This window comes from Micropterus salmoides, unplaced genomic scaffold (assembly GCF_014851395.1).
Source record: "Micropterus salmoides isolate LMB-PRFRI ecotype aquatic unplaced genomic scaffold, ASM1485139v1 Ms_hic_scaffold_6, whole genome shotgun sequence".
Taxonomy (NCBI): Eukaryota; Metazoa; Chordata; class Actinopteri; order Centrarchiformes; family Centrarchidae; genus Micropterus; species Micropterus salmoides.
Window position 1 is genome coordinate 38636281 of NW_024044348.1, and position 17092 is coordinate 38653372.

Consider the following 17092-nt stretch of genomic DNA (forward strand, 5'->3'; position numbering starts at 1 on the left):
GAGGCAGCTGTCAGAGGGAGTGTTGTTATAAAAAACTAACAAACTCTGAGTTAGCTGGAAGCCCTGATGATAATGGACATAATATACATTTTGCATTATGTTTGTCTCAGTTATATATTTTATTATAGTTAATTTCACTATTATATTTAAAGTCCTATTTATTCAGATTAAGTATGTATGCATTGTATGTAAGCAGAGTTTTAAAGTCCTGTCTCATAGTCTAATATACCACTGCACAGTGCTTCAGCATCCAATTAAGCCTTCAAATGAATGGATCTGTCCCTTCCAGGAGTGCATCATCTCACTGGTACCTGAAGCAACAGCAAACCTGAATCCTCACGTTTGTAAAATATCTGATAAACTGTCGATATGAAATAATCATGTTTACACTCAAAAAATATTAGTTTAATCCAAATGCTCAGTCGCAGAGCTTTAGTCATACGCAGAAAGAAACAACAATGAATAACAGGAGTAAACTAACATTGAACACTGGTTGTCTGTACAGCCCGACTGGCGGGCTCAGCTGCAAGTCATGTCAATTCACAGGGACTCCAAAGTGGTTTTAAACCTTCTGCAATTTGAAAAAAATAAACTTAACAAATAAACTAAACCAAACGTGTTATTTCTACATTAAGGGTTAGTGAGTATAACCATAAAATATATAACATATTTCATTTGTCAGGTAGATATGCTATATGCTGGAAAGACTTAATTGACAGCAACACTTTTGGAACATCCCAAAAATGTCCATAAAATGTGTGTGATGCTTGAATGCAAACACAGCTAATGTAACAAAACAATCAAGGAAAGGCAGTAATTCTCTCTTAGGAGGGGGCAAATTCCTCTGTGTATGAGTGAAGCGAGAGAGAGGGAGGGAGTGAGTTAGTGAATGCGCAAGCCACACAGAATGGATACATTGCATGATTTAGGACTAGGCACCAAATTCTATATCCAAACATAAATTTTAAATCTCCCCTCACTGTGACACCTCGACCCAACCCTTCTCTACAAGCCTATCATTAACACCCAACTGCATGCAAACTGCTTACCAAGCTAAACATTGCCTCTGTTAGTATTATTCAGACTAACGCAAGTAACGTGCACCTGCAATGTGAAGTAGTATCCAACTCTCTTCTTGTTCTGACACATTTTAAAGTAAACTGCGGATTGATGGGACTTGTGTGAAATCTGGACAGTATTACTGTGAATGTAATTGGTAATGAATGCAAAATAGCTGCACGGTCAATCATGACATGAAGTTGCACAGACCTTTTTTTTACCTACCAGAAAAATAGGTACAAAGATATACTCAAATCATTCAGTCGAACTTTTCTGGTGTCAGCTCTTCAGAGTCTATTAAGTACTTTAAGTTTCAGTTTCATAGATATGGCAACAGGGATGTGCCGGTTGAATTACAGACAGAAAAGTATATTAATATTAATGCTGGGCAACTTATCTGGGCAATTAATCGCCTTGTTATGCGCAAAATTGAATAATGAATTCTAAAGTAGTGTATTGCACACTTTTAATTTAAATGCACTGCTATATACACAAAAGTGCAATAACATGTGGTTTGCAAACACTTTAAACAAATAAGGTGCTTTTTACCAGCAGTATTCCCTTTACACAGTAGCAATAAAATATTTCTTCTTCTATTAACTTAAACATTAATGTAATCATATCAAATATTAAACCAAAGCTATTTGCCACTGCCAGAGCATTACCTTTTATCTAGCTTGTTAAAACAAGTTAGAGTCCAGAGCCACGATCAGGCACCTTCTGAGCAACAGGTTAACACATATATAAATCTGTTTTCTGTAGTTTTTTTCTCAACAGCAGAACCATTTTTCTTTTATCAGGGAGCAGCAGGAACAGTCAGTGCTCAGTAGCAAGTGTCCCTGTTAGAGTGAGGTGAAGTGGTCGCCTCACGCACACGCCCCCCCCTGCCCAAGTTGAATTGTCTTGAACTTTTTGTACGCAACGCGCAGCACAAATCATTGGAAGAGAGACTGATCCTCGCTGTTTAGGAGTTTCCAGAATCTCTTACTGTTTACTAAATAGGACACCAACAGGAGGGAATTCACATGGCAGAGCATCCCCGCAAAACTAGATGAAGGCCCGTCAGGTAAAGCTATGTAGCCTATAATTTTAACTTAGGTTAAATAGGCTACAGCTGTGTAGCGCACAGAAGCTGTTGCCATGGTTACTATTCATAGATTTTCATTTTTATTGGCAGAGCGCTGTCTTACTTCTCCCACGTGCTACATCCAGCCTAGTCTGTTGAAGCCTCCCTCCACTGCTTGTTTGGGTGGCTGATTTGCAGGCTGATCAACATCCCGCCCCTCCTGTGACCCATGGTCTGTCTGTGTATTCAGAGCCTGTGAGCAACGGACTTTCAAAATAATAATAATAACAAAAACTGCGTTAATGTGAGATAAAATAATTGTCGCCGTTAATTGATTAATGCGTTATGTTGATTGATGGTGAACTTGCCCAGCCCTAATTTATATTTTTAACAAGCCACAAGGACATACACGAGAAAGACATTTTGGCCCCCATTTGTTTTTCTGTTAGCTTGTCACCATTCCAAAGGTCTTTTTCATCATTTAACAGCTTTGTGTCTGGTGTGTAAAGAGCATTACGGGAATGTAATCACCCCATTCTGTCAAGACAATTAGTGTGTACTAACTGTAGGCAGTAACATCGTGTTCCTGGTGACATGGGGATGTCTGAAAGTGGTGCATCCCGTCAGTTCACATGACTCCTTCATATGTCATATCATTGGCAGAAGCTTCTGTCTTCGTAGTAACTTGTTACTAAGGGCGGGTTCACACCTAAAGGTCCAGTTCCTGAATCGAACCAGCGCAAGAATGACATATTGTTCGAATTTTCCAACTGCTCAGGTTTGCATTCACATAGGCAAAAACTAAAACGGTCCAGAAAGTGTAAACAAAAGACGTGATGGAAATGGCATTCAAATCTCTACTTGGATATCATCATGGAGCACAATCAGGCTCATGTTAGTCAGCAATGCAAATAACTTTAGAGGGTCAAACATATGAACCTCTTGTAGCGGGTATTAAATAATTTAATAAAGCAGGCATTTCTAGGAAGAAATTCATCAGTCTTATCACAGATCATATCTCGACTTCCTTGTGTGTCATGCAAAGTGGACCAGTGAAGTTATTGCAAACATGCAAAACTAACCAGCAGCTTATGTTTTCTGAATCTGTATGTATCTCCATGAATGAATGAATTAATGCATTATCGCTTCAGCCAACATACATTAAAAAGTTCTATAAGGTGCAGACTTTTCTCAGCAATAAATATTACATATTGTAATAATTAGTAAATAATTATTATATATTACGTCTTTGTTGTAATAGTAGGGAAGTAGTATTTTAAGTATTATATAGTTTTTTCTTTTTTTCTATTGTCATAATGAAAATCAAGACCAAGCGAGCATTTGCCCTTCTGCTCAACAGGAGGTTTCTTTTCGCCCTGACCTTACCGTTTGCACCAGTCAAACTCCCACCTTCTGTTATTGACTGTTGCAGTTCTTTTTATTTCCTCTTAATATGTTTAGTGTTTAGACCAAACACCAGGCTAAATCGGCAAACAATGAAAACCTCCTTGGTAATAAATGTTATTCTGATAAATGTGAAATATTATAAATAAGAATGTAGAGTGTAATCCTAAACTAGGTCATGCTGTAATAATCACATTTTTTTTACACACACAGACACAAAATACACATATGTAATGATAGTATGAAGTAATTAGTTGCTCCCTTGTCAAGTTTGCCACAAGATCTCTTCCCCACAACTCAGATATATCACAGTTTTTTCTCCACCCCTGACTGTTTCTGTCTTTTGGAAAACAACATCCAGAAATAATGATTTGTCAACCTTAAAACCTTAATAGAGCAATTTTCTTTGTCCATTGATTGAATCAAAAGATGCTCTTAAACTTTCATGTCTTCATCACTGCAGCTATATAAACACAAATGAATAGAAAACTAGATACATAACAGCAGAATATCAGGTATGGGCTTATTTAACGTTAGCAAACTTATATAGTTATTGTTTTGTGACTGAAATTACTGAGACTGTTCTCTGACTTAACTTCTTCTCTATTTGTTCCACTATGTTTTGGCCATAGACTGTATAAAAGAAGTGGACGTTGCCCCTGTGACGTGACTCATTGGTTTGTGGACTGCAGTTTTGAAGAATCAAGTTTGGCAATTTGACTGCCGCCATGTTGATTTTTTGCAACAAGGCACCAGACGTGATTATATTTGGACGAGACGGTGGCGCTAGCAAGCTTGGTTAACTAGGTGCATCTGTAATTCCTGTTAACTGGGATTTCAACTAGGATACTTATTTTGGCTAGCTAAAAACAGGCTTAAAACAAAATTTACTTACTGGAAAAGTCGACAGCCGTCTCCTAATAAGCTTGTTCAACAGCGTACAGTTGATACACTTGTACAGTACAGTTGATCCGAGTCACTCTTGCCTGATTGACAGGTTGCCATGATAGTGACTTGTCAATCATTTATCGTCTATTTTCCTCTAAATGGGACCAAAATTTACTAAATGAACATCATGCTGTGTTGAAGAAGACTAGCAATTGAGACCATAAACTCATTGGGAAAGTGTTTACTGAGGGAATAAATAAGGTGAGAAGTAGTGTCATTTTACCATTTGTAATGGAATCGGACTTCTTTTTGCAACCATATTTCAAACATTTGTGTTGTGAAAATTGAAAGCGGATCAAAAATGTGCTTGAACGTTTTAGGAGTTGATGAGCTCTGCAAGTGGCCGTGGGGAAAGCTTGCGTCAACCAGCAAAATAAAGAAGAATGGAGGAGTATCACTTTAAAGTTTGTAATACCATCTACAATCTGGCCATTTAGTGTGGGAAGAAAGGGTTTGATGCTGATGAAACCTGCCTGTATTTTCTAAACACAATCAACCTGTATTAAGGGAATTCCTCCGCTGACAGTGAGCTATACTGTTTGAGCTTTAAAGACTTTAAGAGTGGCTTATCACAGTGTTAAAAGTGTCTTTGTTTAGAGAGCAAGCCTTGTGAATCTGACCTGTTTGTCATACAAAATTGTCCTGAACCTGTTTTGACTGACACCATGTTTGCCCCAGCAGCTTTTAAAAGTAACCTTTCCCACATGCCGGAGTTAAAGTTTAGTAGGCCAAGCCTTCTAATGTGCCTGTATGGGCAGGAATGAACTAGCTAACAAGCTGCCTGTCTGTGGCGGCGAGAGAATGCTCTTTGGGAAGTGATAGCACATTCCTTGTAGTTTTCCCACACAGATGGAACAGGCGTAGAGCAAGAGAAATGAATGCTATCTTATCAGAGCGTGCACATGAGGAGATGCATATGTTATACCATGTATGTCTGCATTGTCTCCTTTATTTTTATCTGCTTGCAGTTTGGGTCAGCAGGTTAATGCTGTGCTGTTGCTGCACAAGTTTGGAATCTGCCGTTTGACTCAATTTGGTCATATCCTGCAAGCTGTTACAGAGGGGACCACATTCTTAATGACATGACATGCTTATATGCATGCAATGTCACTCTCTTTGACATAAACAGCAGGAGCAGTCAGAGTTCTGGTTAGTGCAGCTTTGCACTGAGGGACCGATTAAGTTTGTTAATGATTAGAAATACATGTGAGTATATTATTTGATAAACAAAGCACCCATGTCTGTTCAATGAAACTGTGTTCAGTTTGGATGAATTAAGTACAACCCAGTCATTTGAGATTAGTTGAATTTATAGTAAACGAATAGAAAATAATAGATATGGCTATAAATAAGAGAAATAAAATACAGCCCTGCTGCAGATGCTTAAGGGCACTGCTTTTAGTTAGTTTGGTTAGTTATTTCCAAATGAGGTCTAAATTTATACCTCATATGAACCTGATTTTGATGTGACAACACAATTATTTTTTTTAGAAATAAATTTTACAATTTATTTATAAAATATATAAATTGTAAAATCTGTGAGACATCTACTGCATATCTATTGTCTGACGTCACTTCCTCAACACCTGAAAAATTAAGTGCCTTTCTCTATGTAGTTTTCTACCTTTTAGATGAGAGAAAAACACGAACTGTAGTGGAGCATAGAGAAGAACAATACATTTTTGCCTAGTTCAGCTGTTCACTTCAGTTCAGCTGTCTGGGGGAAAACTTCCTTGGAATGGTTACCCTCCCTGTAGCTGGAGGCTCTTGGCCAGCTGCTGTTGTTGTTTCCTGGTTGTGTAATGAGTAACAGCCAGTGGGCTTTCCCCTGCAAAACTGTACTGTGCAGCTGAGGCCAGCTAAGGGTCAGAATGCAAATACTATGCAAATCATGCAAATATCATGGAAATATGGTAAACAAAGCAGGACTTTGTTGATCTGGAACATCATTTGCTAAGTCCAAACATCATTCACCTTAAATTTGAGTCTACAGACTGATCAAATGTTTTTCTGGGGTGAAATCAACATTTAAATCTACATTCTGCACTATCCATTGCCCTAGTCTGACATGAAGACAAAGGCAGCAAACTTACAGGATAATGGGAAATTCACACGTATGGACTGTAAAGCTAGGACAGCGATTGGCAGCTATTCATTATGAATGGGATCTGGACAGCCATGCACTGAGCCACAGATACTCTGCAGGCGACTAGTGACATTACAGGGGAAAGTTATGCAAATAAAATTGACGTCTGTCATAGGGGCATGGACTACATCAGCTTTGCCCTTACCCCAGTAGCAACATCTCATTAGAGGATGAAGCTTATACGAAATAGAAAGTGAGTTACGTATCATAACTCCAGATTCTATGACTATAGGTGTGGCCTTCTATTTTTGGGAGCAGCTCAGGGCACGCACTTGATATATACCGCAGGAGTGTACCACGCAGAGCACAGGGGCTTTAAAGAAAATCTTCAAGACTGAGCATACGTGCGGGGATAAACCCTGTAGCAACTGCTTTTAGAGAGCTATGTCTATACTTGTAGAATCTGGAGTTACGACATGTAACTATCGATACTGGAGGAATACGAGCTACAGTCTGCAAAGTGAAGCCTAGTTTCTGCAGCTGGTCAACTTGTTGGACCGTGTTGGACTAGTTTTGCTGCTTGCTTTGTATATGCTCCTCTCATGCACCTCCTCAATACAACATCCAGCTGGAATGGTAAATGGTAAATGGACTGCACTTATATAGCACCTTAGTCTTCCAGCCATAGTTCTCTGAATTACTCAAACAAGATTTTAGCAAACTCCTTCACTCCCTCACGGTACAATTGTAGGCTATAAGTGTTATTTGCACGGTAAAAAATATTTTAATAAAAATACCAAATCAACAACTCTGTCATTAGCATCGTGTTTATACTTTGCCTGACTTATAAGACCCAATCAGAAAGCCAAACCGCCATTTTAGTCTGGACGGGACTTCTGACAAAAAATTTGAGAAGGTTGTGGCCAAGGATCAGGCACAAAACACTATTTGGTTAGGTTTAGGGGAACAGCATGGTTTAGGTTAAAATAAGAATTTAGTTAAGATAATGGAAGCATAAAAAGTGAAAACAAAATGGAACCTAGAATAGATCTCTGGGGCATCCCGCACATCATTACATTATGTTACATTACATTTACTCATTTGGCAGACGCTTTTATCCAAAGCAACCTACATTTGAGGAACAACAAAGATCATCCATCAACAAAGCATCAATACAGCAAGAGATCTACAAGTAAAAATACAAACTAGTAAGGGCAGCAATAAAGTAACCTCAATGGAGAGGAAGATGAAACGAAAGAAAGAAAAGAGATCTTTGAGAGATATGACTTAAACCATTTAAGAGCAGTTCTGAATATACTTAGATACTGATTAAGTCTATTGATCAGTAGTATTATGTAGAGTATGTAGAGTATTATGATCGTTATCTTAGTGCTAATGCAACACTGAGGTCGAGCAGTAATAAATAGAACATTCCCGGCATCAGTCCAACTCAGTAAATTGTTTGTAACCCTAATGAGGGATCTTTTTCAGGATGTCATACACACACAACAAGTATTAGTAAGATGTCACTGTTGGTTTTCACATGAAATCTGCTGATAATAAGGCAAAAAAATAGAATATCAAGAGGAGTACTTTATGGTCACCCATGGGAATATTTGGAAAGCTCATTGCCTTCAGTCTGGAACCCTTTAACCTTTTAATGTACAGAAGTCGCTGCGTGTAATGTCAGTAATAGAAAGAGCCTAGAATAGTTAAAAAAAGGTCAGGTGTATCCATTATTGCTTGGACTACTACTTGTGCGAGCATATATATATATATATATATATATATATATGACTTACTGTTTGATGCTGCATGTGACAGTGTCAGACTCCTATCAACTAAATGCTGTTCCAGTGGGTGGCTTCAATATATTTCTTCATTAAAATCACATGTCAATGGAATCACAATAACAACAATAATTCTAGTCAGATGTAGCTACTGTTTCTTTTTTCTCTCTTTCTCTACAAACACACCACAAATTGCTCCATGTGTTCACAAAGCTCAGATATTGTCCCTGTCAACATCAAGGCATGCCCCCCCCCAACCACACACACACACACACACACACACTCCGGCCCTCCCAACCCACTGCAACAGAAAGAAGGCATGCTGCTGCTCTGTATTTTGCAACTTTTGGTTTTCCCCCTCCTATTCCCAGTAAGTGCCTGAGGTGACACATGGGTAAATATTTGGGGAGATCATGATGATTGGCTCTCTGATGTACATGTACAGTTCAACAATAACCAAATACTTTTGTTTACATGTCCCAGTCATATCTTCAAATCACTGTTAGGATCAAACCACAGCAAAGGAGCTACACGATTGACTGGGGGACCAGATATTCTGTCTGGGAAGAACTTCGATGTAAACAAAGTAAGCAATAGTAAAATGGCCTCCTTGTGTAATTCATTAGAAAATAGTAACACTGGTAATAACTGGCATTTGGCAGTCAAAAATATTTTAAATTTTTCACTAAAATACTTGCATTTCGAAACATCACCATTTTGAAATGGCGCAGATAAACGTTGCAGTTTGGATAGGTTTAGGCAACAAAACTACTTGGTTAAGGTTAAGAAAAGATAATGGTTTGGGTAAAAATAACTATGTACATCAGTTAACACGCAAGTTAACTGATGTACGCAACTAACGTCAATTTACGCAACTTGCATAACTTAAATAAAAATATTTAATGTTGACTTTTTGTTTCACATTGGACACGAACCCTGGTCTTCTGGTTCAAAGTCGGGGTTCTGGCCCTCCATTCACCCCAACCACCTACACTCAGTCTTTTCTGTTATCATATACCTACCTTTACCATCGACGACGATGGCTCTTGACCATGCGTCCATATGTGACGACTTGGGAGTGAGAACGGGTTGTCACACCAGGTATCAGATCTGGTGCCCTCATAGCGTATTGGGCGCGGTCACAAAGTTTGGGAGATGCACGGATGTCTGCACAGAGCCTACGCATACCCCCTCTGATGACGTTTTTTTTGGTCACATGGACCCTAGAGGTCCCTCATGGACACTGAAAGTATAACACTTGCTTACTGTGGCTGGAAACTGCTGATGAGAGCTATAAGACTGAACCAAAACAGTACAGCTGTGGGCCATAAAACCTAACAATGAACTGAAAGAGGCCAAAATGCTCATTACATCTCGGCATTTTAACCATTTTTAATATAGCAATATGAGTGAAGCTTTAAGGCCAACAGGCTCATCAGGCAGATGAAGATTGGTTTACTAACTATTTTTATTACTATTGTACATAATTGGGGAATTCCATCACTGCCGTGTGACAGGTATTTTGGTTTTCTCACTGATCTCAAATTTCAATCAACATTTCAACAAATCCTAATCAAAGGGAATACATGAACGGGTGACAATATGAGTCAAACTGAGGTCCTGTTGGCCTCTGTATTGCACATGGATTGTTTTCATACTTCCCTTAATAATATAGGAATATTGGATTAGAGTGAGAGGAGGGATGAAAGGCAAAGAGAGAGGAGAGCAGTGCATAGACTTGAAGGAACATGAGGAGACAACATGCAAAAATGGCTGTTGACATTCCAATCATATTAGTGCAGGGAGGATGTGTCCATGCTAGGAAATTAGGTCTCTGTTTATTTAGACACAGATGTACAAGCATGAATTTATATTGCTATAATGACACACCAGACAAGCTTTTAATTATGTGTATTTACAACACAAGGTGGTAGGCCAGTGGGAAAACACAGCAGCTTTCTTTCATTAACCCTAACCTACTAGCCTAAAGCTACTGTATAGCTCCACACCAGCTTAATTTTATTTTGATTAATGCTTTACCTTTGCAACCTAAAGTACCAGGGTTTTTTTCAATTTAACCTCATGTTGACTTTATTTGAGGTTCACCAACGATTGATTTGTGTGTTCTCTGGTAGAAACAGTAGATGAAACACTGATGACTAACTGCTGAAGTTCTAGGTTCATCAGTAAACTCAGATGTTGGTTGGAATGAAAGACCTGTGGGGCTTGGTGGCACATGATTGGAAACCACTGGTCCAAACGACCAGCTGTAGTCACACACAAACATTGTGCATCAACTGTTTTGTCTAGCAGAGTTCACTAAGTTGTTTTGCCAATCTGCCCACCAGCACTGTTGGAGGCAAGCACGGCCAGCTGTTACGTAGGAGGGTTTGCCACCCAAGAAGGCCCTGATATACCATCCAAGAAACATGGCGCACGCACCCAATGCACACCATGGTCTGTGTGTGTGTGTGTGTGTCAGTCATCCATCTGATAAGAGTCCACACACAGTGGGAGGAGTTTAGTACATACCACATGGGGGCTCACACTGAGATGCGGGAGTAAGAATGCAGTATATACATGCTACTATAATCTATTGTGTTTTGTGAAAACATAGAACATTAATATTCAGGGTTCCAAACACTGCATTGACGATAAAAGCAGTCAAAGTACTAGTATATCATGCGTTGGCCTTGTGTATCCTCTTGCACTTTTACTACTTTCTTCTGAAATGCCTTTGTGCTGGGAGGAAGAAGAATCTGATGTAATGATAACATTCTGTATAAAACACATTAAGAGCCATCTTGCTTCCTTCCTAGAGATGGGATGTACACAGTGCCGACTGGGCAGGCTGATTACATGGCTAATGGGTCTTCAGCTAAGACGCTAGCTTGGTGTTCGCCTCTGCAGTCACATGGGTCCCACTAAATACGAAAGTAGCCTGGAAAATAGTGACATGGGGCTCTTAATTTGAAGAACTAACTGTTGATTAGACCACAAATTAGAATTCTAATTAGAGTTGAAGTGGAGGTTTCCTATGGCTATGTTTAGATGTTTACAGGCATGGGCGTAAATCTCATCGCAAAGTGGGGGGGGACAATAAACATAAAATTTCTCAAGATAATAATACAGTAAAAATTGTCCTTGTATAGGATACGTGAACACAGAGAGAGGTCTTACTACTATATATACATATATATTAGATATTTAACAGCAGCAGGCCAACTGATCTGTCACTTAACATCATAATGTGCAAATGTGCGGTTCACACACAGGATTATCACTGTAGTACGGGATGCACAGATTACAGATTTCCTGGCTGATTCCAATTACTCATTTTAAAAGGTCTGACCTGCCGATTCTGATTTTGGCTGATTCCAACTTTATTTCTTTCTAAGAACTGTAATTGACAGCATACACAAACATTTTTGTAACGATTTATTGGAAAAATCTATTTTTATTAGGATCCCCATCAGCACCAGTATAAATGTTAGCTGTTCTCACTGGTCTCAATTGTATGATCATAATGAAACATGATTATAAAATAACATTTTCACTGGAAGGAGCTGAAAATAAATTGCACACCATTTTAATTCCACTTAATCCTCTAATTTATTTTTTTTTAATCACAAACTACAGTAATGTGATCACATGTTTTTCTCCCCCAGACACACAAGCACACACCTACACCTGTCTGTCTCTCTCTGTCTGCTCTGACTTTATTTGTCAGCAGTTTTATTTAAAAGAACTCGCGTTTGGTTTTTCACAGCAGCAGGTGAGCTGGGTGTGGAGGAGGCTTGTTGTTAATCACCGATAGAAACCACCATGGTATTAATGACATCGTCACCAACAGCTGTGTTCACTGTTGCTTTACCTGCTCCCTGCTTCACACTATCCACAGCGTCTCTTTCTGTGTTTCTCTGCAGATGTAGTGAGCGTTGCGTCTTCTTCACTCTCGTGAATAACTTCCACACACCTTAGACGTGTTTTAGCCTGTGTGTGTGTGGCTGTGACATGAGGTTACTGTCTGTGCACACATGTAAAACGTTCAATGTGACCGGCAGAAAATTAAATATTTGACACTGCTCAGCCCCAGTCGCTGGTCGGAGCCGAGTAAGCGAAACAAACTGCCTATTTCAGTCCCCGGCTGATCAATCTGCGCATCACTAGCTGTAGAAGATGAGTTCCAGTCCAATAAGCTGTTAAACAAGCTACCAAATAAGCTAGGTAATGTTATAATAACAGAGTGGGCTCATGGGAAAATGATCGGTTATCTAAACTTTTTGTCATGATTAATTTATTAATGACTCAGCATCATCTGTATTAAAGACAAAAGAATCAGTTCATCCAATGTTTAAAGTGCATAAAACAGCCCGGCCAGCCTACTTAACATTACTGGAGCTCCACAACTACTGACAGATTTGAACTGGTTTTCTCTGACCGGACTCCTGTGAGAGGGAAAGCAGGCAGTGGACCAAGCCACTGTGAGCCAAAAGGAGGGGGGACTCAAAATGTTTCTAAAAATGCTTAAAATGCTCTTTAATTGCCCTGTTTGCTTTTTTATTGTTTTACTATTTACACAGTTATTCTAAGTATATATCATTATATTATTAAATGTTTGATTTCCGCCTATGTTTACAGGCAATGCTTCTGTCACGCACTTACACACACACGCGCCTACATATCAAAGTTGGCACACTAGCCAACTTTGATATGACAGCTCATCACTTTAACAGACTCTTTGAAATGCAACCACAATCAGCAGATGCAAGACGCAAACTCATTTTAGACTTTGTGTATACAATCCAATACCAGTTTTTTGAGTTTGACGTGACCGCCCTCCCCGGCTTCTGTATTTATGAGGGAAATAAAGAGTATGCTGTAGGCTTAACAATTACAAATAATAGCTGCATAATGACAAGACATCAAACTGTCATATTCTTAAATTGTAATACAAATGTCCTGCTCAGAACTGCTGCTTCATATCATCATATTATTGTGACTTAATCCCAGATGTTTAGTGAAGTTTGCGGTATTTCACTTTCACATGATACATCAAATTCATTGATATTGATTTAATTTCTAATATTTTAGTATAAAATAACATTAAAATATTTTATATCAACATAACATACAGAAATACAAAAAAAATTAAGATAAAATAATATTAAAAACATCAGTATTAAAGAGCTGTTCAAAAGGTGATGGACCTGACAGAGTTCTAGAGTAGGCTGTAGTGAAATGAATAAAAGTAGGTATTCAATCTTTAAAGATTTCACTGTGCTCCTTTAACATGTAATGGAAGGCCATTCCAGAAATTAATAGTACCATTGGTAAGTTCTCTGAAGCCAACTGATTGCTTGTTAAATTAAGGAATAACCAGGAGACCAGAATCAAGACTGCGAAAAGGTAAAGGCATAAATGGTCATCACTCAGATAGGTAAGGCAGTATGCACATATATTGTACATACAGTAGGGTGCCAAAATTTTAAGCAGGTGTGGAAAGTAAGTAAGAATGCTTTGAAAAATAGACATGTTAATACATTATATTTATCAATTAACAAAATGTAAAGTGAGTGAACAGAAAAAAATCTACCTTTGCATTCGCAGCTTCAGTTCTTCTGGCTACACTGCACATAGTTTTTGAAGGAACTCGTCAGGCATGTTGGCCCAAACATCTTGGAGAACTACCCACTTTTCTTATGTTGATTTTTACGCAGCCGCAGTTGCTTCTCTCTCTTCGTGTCATCCCAAAAAGACTTGATGATGTTAGGATCAGGGCTCTGTAGAGGCCTCGCCATCACTTCCAGGACTCCTAGTTCTTCTTTAAGCTGAAGATAGTTCTTAATGACTTTAACTGTATGTTTGGGGTCATTGTCATGCTGCAGAATAAATCTGGGGCCACTCAGATGCCTCCCTGATGGTATTGCATGATGAAATAGCATCTGCCCAGCCTGTTCTCATGCTCAGGCGTCACATATACACGCTTTGGAAAAGCTGTGTCTATTGTACACAAAACGGCGATTTTGCGTGTATAGTAGACGTGTGTATGAGACCCATCCAGGCCGCGTGTGTATGTGACACCCCGGGGTTCCGATTTTGAGCATGATGTGTTTTTCATCTGCTGCATTGAGTTTCTATGGCCGACCACTGCGTCTACAATCCTCATTGTTGCCTGTTTCTTGGTGGACAGCACATCTAGAAAACACAGCATGCCTGGGAGAGACCGTGGTGATGCAGTATAACTAACTTTGTCTTTGCTGTGCTCAGTCCTGCCATGATGTATTACTTTTGACAGTAAACTGTCTTCAGCAGCCTCGTTAGCTGAATTTTTGCTGCTCCTCACCCAGTTGTACTCCTCCTAAACAGCTGTTTCTGTTTCAATTCATGGTTATGTTTCATCCTACATATTGAATTGATGATCATAATCACCTGTTTGGTATAATATGCCCACAAAATCCCTGACTCGGTGCAAGTTTACCTAAAAGAATGGAGGCTGTTTTGAAGGCAAAGGGTGGTCACACCAAATTTTGATTTGATTTAGATTTCTCTTCTGTTCACTCACTTTGCATTTGGTAAATTTATCAATATGATCTAATAACATGTCTAATTTTGAAAGCAATCTAAGTTGACGTACATTTTTTCCACAACCGCCTGAAACCATTGCACCGTACTGTATATACAATTACATATAACATACCCACAGAGGAAAAATCTTTTTGCTCAGAACAGCCTTTAGTATAGTATAATAAGAAAATACTCAAGTGCAAGTACTCAGCATTTGACTTAAGAAAAGTACTTAAGTAAGTGGCGTCACTAAGACAAAACTAAGGCATATCTTTGAGCTTTTTTTCTGATCCACGTTCTAGAGACTTAAATTACACTTATTGAAGATCATTTAGAGATCTCAGCTCTTGATCAGAGTAAGACACAGATGAGTGTAGATCTGTGTTAGTGACTGACGACAGTGAGACAGGCAGTTCAACAGGTCAGACAGACAGGCAGCAAAGGGCTGTGATTGACAAGAGGTCTTGTGGCTCGCGCCTCTGCACGCCACTCATCCGCCACTTCCTGGGCCCTTTGTGTTTCATACACATACACACACACACCCCCACACACACACCATCTGCTGTGGTAATTCACAGGCTGCATGCCGGAGCAGCACACAGCCTCCTCTCTTACTTTGCTTTCTCCCATTCATCCCTCCTTCGCTCGCTCGCTGTCTTTTATTTGGAGGGAGAAAGCCAGGCTATTCAGAACTTTTGTTTGTGCCCCCCCCAAACACACACACACACACACACACACACACACAAGTGGTACTATCAAAAGCAATCATTCCACTCCACTCATCAGAGTCTGGGTTTTGCACAATTTATTTAACCTCATAATTTTCATTAAGTGTGCTGCAGCAGTGGCTGTTTTGCAGTTACACTGTGCATTTGAAGGTTGTATTCAGGCTGTCAAACTGACGTTAAAAAATAAAGTCAGAAGCTAAAGCCTTAGTTACCGGTCACAGTGTAAAAATGAACCAGCACATAACCTGACTATTGAGAAAGAGGACAACTATATTAAGGTTCAACACTGCTCCTGTACAGGTGGGTAGGTCTCTATTCACTATTACAGTCATTAAAAAGCAGAACAGTCGGGCTACATAACGTTCCATTCAGTAGTAAGTTAGCTAGCGTTAGCTAACAAACATTACATTAGGAACAATCCACAGCCGACATGTTCTGGATTTGTTTTAGGTTTTAGAAAGGGAATAAATCGACCTTCTCCTTTCAACCTCTCCGGGTAGTGGCTGTTATTATTACAAGTACCCCAGGAACAGCGTTTGACCATATCTTGGAGAAATACAGCAAAACACGCAGCCATGAAAGTGTCGGACCTCTGTTAGAGCGAGTCCTATACTGCGCTCTGATTGGCCAGCTGCATATTCAGGGTGCGGCTTAATGAAGGGTCAATTGATCTCAATATTTAATATCTCGCAGGACTTGAATGGGCAGATTCTGGACTGTATGACCACACAACAGTAACTCAAATCTGACTAAATAAAAGCAATCAAGATGGATTTAACATGTTAAGTTTGGTGCTTAAAAAAAGCAGAGCTCTCTTGAAAGTGCTTGCTTTTTTTGTGTGTGTCAGGTTGTTTTGACCCCAAAGACGCATCATGAGGGGCTTGTCTGCAGTCTCCCTTAAGCCTAGCTCACACTACACGATTTTAAGCCCGATGGTTAGTGAGCTTGACGACCGTCAGGCTGTCATCAGGGATAAATCAACGATTGATCGGCGGTCGCTAGTCGTTATGTGTGAACTACTCAATGACACATTAAAACGGCTCCCCGACGCATCGCTGACACAACGGAGATGCCAGCCAGATATCTAGCATGCCAAATATCTGGAGGAGTCGGCCGACTCGACATCCACATCCAGCCAATGAGAGCAGGCTTTTTCACCGCAAAACACTTTTTACTCACCTCCAGCTCTCTCTGTGGCTCAGATGATCCCTGCTACCTGAGTGTGCTGATCCATCCTTTCACCCAGATTCTTTGTCTTTATAATGTTTCTCTTTATAATAAACAACAGCTGTTTCGTGTGCAGGATCGCTCATTTCCCGTTTCACATTTCACCTGTGTTTTCTTGACAAAACGTGGTTTGGAGACCAGCCGTCAGGTAACACAGCCGTTGTCAGCTCGTGTAGTGTGTGACCCCCTGTCACTGATCAGTCACGTAGTGTGAACG